We start from the raw sequence: 5,998 nt of genomic DNA, 5'->3' as shown, positions 1-5,998 counted from the left end.
TCATTCATTCATTCAGCAAACATTTGTACCATGAACGTTTCTATTCACCAAGGTTACAATTGTCCTTTCTGTCAAGGTGCTTACATTCTAGCAAAGAGGAAAAGCCAAGTGCTACGTGGACTCAGACATCAGAGGGAGGTATGCAAGCTTCTGTCAGGCGATACCCCTTGGCTGAGAATCATGAGGCTGGTGTCCTTGTATGGCTTATCAGCTGGTTTGTAGACAGTTCCAAGAACAAGCCACTCACGTGGCAGCCTCTTTGGGGAAGCTCTTGGACAAGCAGCTTTGCGTGAGTTCCTGATCTGGTGTACGTGCCAAACACACTCACCTCCCACACAATGCCTTGTATGTGGTAGACACAATATGTTGAACTAATAAATTTGTTAAAATCTAAAGTTAGTCATGTCTCAAGTTTGTACTTCACGTATCAGAAATCAGCTGCAAGAAAACTTTGAAAAATGAAGATTGACAATCTTAAGCAGTGGGACATTACGTCCTTCGGGTAGTAATGCCACCCTGTCACCTATAGGCAGCCTGAGAGGAGCTGGCTGTCCAGCAGAACTGGACATTAGTGTCTTCCATGGCCTGGTGAGTGGCTCAGACTGCTGCCTGCCAACTCTGGAGAGAGAGGTGTGTGGTTATAATTTCTCCCACTTGCCCATAGTAGTTGTTACAAATAGTCCTGCATGAGGAAGCAACCAGCCCCAGTGAGCGCCTTCCATGGTGATCTGGTCGCCCTTCACTGGAGGCCATTGCCATCAGAGTGTGGTGGTTACACATAGTGTTTCCATGATGGGCTGACAGCGAAGGCTTCCATGAAGGATGAGACCTTTGCCCGCGTCCGCCGACTCTCCGCTTCAATAAACGGAAAGCTGTCACGTGTACTTTGTGTTTGTCAGCTTTGAGCGGGTGTGCTTGGTTTTTCAGTTCTGAGTTGGCCTCATAAGCTGGAGGTTTGCGTGGTGTCTAGGTCAGAGCTCCAGCTAAGACATTCCCCTGCCCTGTCCCACCCTGGCCCTCGCGTCCGAGGACCTCTGTCTCTCGATGGATTGGGCCTCTCTCCACTGGAGCTGCACGTCTCCCTCCTACACCCTGGTAAGCTCCTCTCAAGGAAAGGCCTGCTCAAGGGGCTCTAAATAATTTTACAAAGGGGAACTAATCATGGCCGCCAGCACCCACCCACACCTTACACATTATAGACACTCAAAAGAAATCTCTCTTCATTCAACAAGTTGTTTGCTGTGTGTGATTAACAGATGCCATGGCTTTAGAATTAGCATCATACCCAAGATGCTACAGCGCGTGTGCAGCACAATCTCTGTCTCCCCATCCCACATGCCCCTCCTGTTACAGTTGAGGTCTGCGCCCAGAATGCTCTTGGGACAAGTGTCCCTCTAATCATTTCTATATTATTGGTACAGACAACCCAAGTAGCTAATGTCCCTTTCAATGTCTTTCTTTGACTTTTATATGATAAAAGCCCATGAAAGACATGCAAATGTGTGTCTCCAACATGGGTCTCTTTATAAGTTCCTCTCCACTCCTGATACACTTATTTGTCACAGTCAGTTTGGGTACCACAGGCTAAGTAAGAAATGTCTGTGGTGAAATGGAGATGCGCCAACCAGATTTCCCTTCATGAAGTAAGTTGCCGGGAATGTGGTCGGCATATATCTCCAGCTGCCAGTTCCTTCGGGGTCGGCCTATGCTGCAGAGAGCTGCCCTGGCCAGAGCCATGTCCCCCATTGCCACCTGCATCCAGTGCCTGAGAAGCAGGGGACAGAGCATGCCCACCTGACGGGGCACTTTGATGGGCAGTGTCTGTTCCAGTTTCCTGCCGGCTGAGGTCTGTTGGGCCTGCATCTGTTTGACTTCTGCTGCCCAATCCTGCTGCCTCCCACTTCCCTTCATAGGTGCTGGTCCCTGGTGAACATCTGATACCCCAAACTCCAGCTGCATGTCAGCTTCTAGAGAAGCAAGCCTGCAACCATCTTTTCACCAGGGGCCACCAATTGCAAGAGCCCATGAAGACTCAACATACAGAGCACGTGTGTCCAGGAGCTGTGCGGGGCGCTGAGCACCAGCCACAGAACTCATCTCCGAAGGCTGTGAGCACAGCCCCTTTGATCTTACTTCAACCATCAGGGATTTTCCTGCGCACCAAGGGCAGGCCCGGGCCCGGGGTGCACAGGACAGAGTCTTTTAGGACCTTTCAGATGTCCTCTTCTGCTTGTTTACTCGGTGCCAGGTAGATACTGTAATTAACCCCGTTTTACAGATGAAGGGGCTAAGCCTCAGAGATGGGAAGGAACTCACCCAAAGTTGTGCAGTTAGCAATTGGAGAGGCGAGGACAGGAAACTGGGGTGTGTTTGGCCCTCAAGCCTTGGCTTTTACCCACAGTGTCACCTTGCCTTTCCTGACACAGTCAGACAAACCAGCCATTGCTCTGGAGGGTCCACCAAAAACGTGCCAAGTACCAGGCTGAATCCCAGAGGGTGAGAAACGGATGGGCACAGCCTTGTCAGATACCGCTGGATGGGAACTCTAAACAATGACATGTGACAGCCGAGGCCCTGCTGACCCCTCCTTCAAAAGTGGGCCGTGAGGAGGACCAGCAAGGGACGATGGCATCATCCTCACCATAACAACAAGGTTCCTACCTGCTCCCTCTCCTGGGCTCCTCCCCAAACACACGCAGGTGTGTGCGTGCAGGTCCAAGGACACTGCACCCAAGCCTAGGCAAACTTCTGGCCACAGGACACGTGGTGGTGGCTTTCCTCCTCACCCCGCCCTTGCCCAGAGGAGGCCAGACAAGGTGACAAACAGTTCAAGTTCACCCTGCAGTTCTCTAGACAGCTCTGTCTGATCTCCTCCAGCCCTTGCTTCCTCCCCACCTCTTTGGGTCTTTGCTGCAACAGCTGGCTGACGTATGGAAAGAGCCTACTGAATTATTTACGCTACTGTTGTTATTAGAAACAGAGCTGCAGGGGGCTGCTCTCTCTCTCTCTCTCTCTCTCTCTCTCTCGTCTTCTTTCCCATAAAAACCTGCCAGACCCGATGGTCCTTTTTGCCTCTTGCACCCCTTAGGCAACCTGACAAAGCCTATAGCCTCCTTCTCAGGATGTTTTAAAATGAATAAAATATGTAAGATTCAAAAGGAAACCAATTATATTGAAATAAATTCTCTCGATATTAAAACGGATTTATGGACTAGTGTACATGTGTCTCTTCATTAATGCATTAAATAAAATCTGCCAGCGGGTCTCCTGACAGTCTTCATTTCAGAGCGGAGATGAGCGTAAGTGATATTTTGAGTCTGCAAGAGCTGTCACGTAATAAGAAAATATCTGCCATTTCCACTGGTGACAAAGCCACAGGTCTTGCTAATACACACTAGTGTGGTATATTGTCTGCATTCATAGCTGAGGGAGGACCTAAATTTCAGTTGGAAGTTAGAAGAAAGAGGCTATTTCACCCCCGTCCAAGTGCATTCACCTGATTTCTGTGTACGGACCAACTTAGGAACTCATGTTTAACCTCATCGCCCCCAACCCATGTCCACTGGTACCAAACCCGTATTTCTCTAATCCTTAAATTTTGGACGTGCATGGAACTATTTTGTATTTGAAAAAGGGGATGTTTTCCCACTTATAAGTGACTTGCCAGGTAACAACATGCCCCTTGGATACAAATACAAGCCATTAAAAAACTGTGGTTGTAAGAAGATTTTACCTCTAGAATAGTTCCATACTGGGGGATCGTTTAGAAATGTCTTCCTCTCGGAGAATGCAATTTCCATCATTGTATCCCAGGGGTTGGGCAGACGGATTGAGGGAGAAGTCCAAGATCCAAGACCTGAGTGTCGCTGGTAGAGTGAAATCAGGAGAAAGATCCATTAGCACATTTTATCCTCAAGTTGAAACCAATGTGGGGGGCACAGCAGCCGTCATCAACGACCTCGGCAGGGTCCACAGACCCCCTCCCCCAGAGCCACCTGGCAGGCTTGTGAATGAACCAGATCTGATCAACCAGAGCTGACATGGGTGGTGCCCATGTATCTGCCTTTTAATAGGCCACCAGGTAACCGAAATAAGAGAAGTTTATTCTAAGAAACTCTGGTACTTGCTTTATGTGAACTGACACTTAATGAGTCTGACGTAATGAGTTAGACTCTGGAGCAGAACTGAGCCCAGGGTCAGTCTTGGGATTGTCCAGTCTTGGGATTGAGCCCGATGTCCGAAGCCTTGGTAACTGACGAGGCTGTAGGACTGGCTCCCTGTCCCTTTTCCCCGGTCATCTCGGGGCATAGACATGGGGTCCTCTTTCTGAAAACACCCAACCATGCTGCGGGCGTCCTTGCTGGTGGAGAAGGGCTGTTTTTACGAGGACTTTTGGGTCCACACACGGGCCCCCCCTCTTGTGCAAAGGTGTCTTGGGAGGACTGATGGTGCCAGCACTGCCCAGGCCCTTTGGGTGAAAGCACGCAAGGCCTTGAGTCAGGAAGGAACGGAATCATCTTTCCTATGTCTGCAGTCACTGCTTTGGTGTGTTTAGTGAACAGTCCCCATGTTGCTTGCCCTATAATGTTGCCTCCGCTGGATGTGGTAGTTGGCGTTGGCCACAACAACGCTGCTTTGCCCCCCTGCTCCTTCCTTCCAATGAGAAAGGTGACCTCTGCTGACCTGGCCTCCAGTCCAGCCCTCCACGAACCCTCTGAGAAGGCCCTTCCTGCTTCCCCCCTTCTTTGCTCTCCCGTCCTTATACTCCCTCACTCGCTTTCCTTTCTAATGCCAGGGAGAAGACAGCACCTGTCCCACTGACCTGACAGGCAGAGGTCTGGGCCTCCCAGGAATGTTTTCCTTCCCTTTCAGAGGCTCCTTGGGAGCAGAAAGCTGGGGAGGCCCTCCTGAAACCACTTTCTCTTTAATGATTCCATGAATCCACCAGCCCAAAGCGAAACCTGGCCAGGAAATGAGGTCTTCTTTTCTGTAAGGACACTCACGCCTCTCAGGTCTCGTGAGGCCTGTCTCACTTTGTTCACTTTTGAGCTGAGAAGACTTCATTCATTCCAGGCGTCAGATGGGGCTGCCAGTGCTGAGATAAACTCAGTACATTCAGACCAGAGGTGTGAGGAAACCACAGTCTGTCTTCCCACTGAGCTGAGCTGGGGGAGGGAGGAGACACACATCAAAGGTGCGAGGTCGGCCATCACGCATCTGCTCAGCTTCACCATCCTTTTTCAGAACCCAGCGGGTGTGGGAAAAGTAAAAGACTGACCTTTCCTTCAACCCTAACCCACTTTGAATGGCTTTCATAATAGCTATGTGTTCCCCCTGGCTTCAGCTTCACTTGCTCCCTCAAAAAAAGTCCGTTTTCTCATCTCGGGTGAGTTTTCACCCTCTATTTGCTTTTCAGATGTGTGTGGGCGGTAAGCTCCTCTCACCAGATTTTTCTCACGCATCTTCAAACCGAAAGGGCTGACCTTTGCTCAGAGTGTCCTTTTGAGTCACCTTGGGGGGGCTCACAACATGCTCCAGCACCACGGGGTGACATGTCTGGAAGAGATGTGGCTTCTCCAAGGGCCGGGGTGCCTGCAGCACTGAGTTGGGCCTGGGATTGAGGGTCTGGCTTAGAACCTGGAGCAGACTTTGGTCATCTTGGGCTGCGTGGAGGTTTAGCACGTGGGGGGAGGTGTGATGGGGACCTGACACAGAGGACCCCAGATCCCAACCCCAGATGCACATCTACGTGTCTCTGTAGGTTCTCTCTCATTCCAGCCCCAGTCCAAGGGACACCAAGCCTCTGGAGGGACTGTCCTATGAACAAAGAAATCCTTCTGCTGTGCTGTTTTGGGCACTTGGATGAACCAACCTCCCGTTACTTCAAGCTGGTCACTGGACAGAATGAGACTTGGCCTGAGGGCACCATTAATACAAGAGGGGGTGCAGGAGGGAGGATCGAGTGAGTGCTCAGCTCACCTGCATCCTTCCCCAACCT

The sequence above is a fragment of the Rhinolophus sinicus genome, linkage group LG10 (genome assembly GCF_036562045.2).
Source record: "Rhinolophus sinicus isolate RSC01 linkage group LG10, ASM3656204v1, whole genome shotgun sequence".
Classification (NCBI taxonomy): Eukaryota; Metazoa; Chordata; class Mammalia; order Chiroptera; family Rhinolophidae; genus Rhinolophus; species Rhinolophus sinicus.
The sequence above is the reverse complement of the archived record's forward strand: the minus strand, read 5'-3'. Positions refer to the sequence as shown.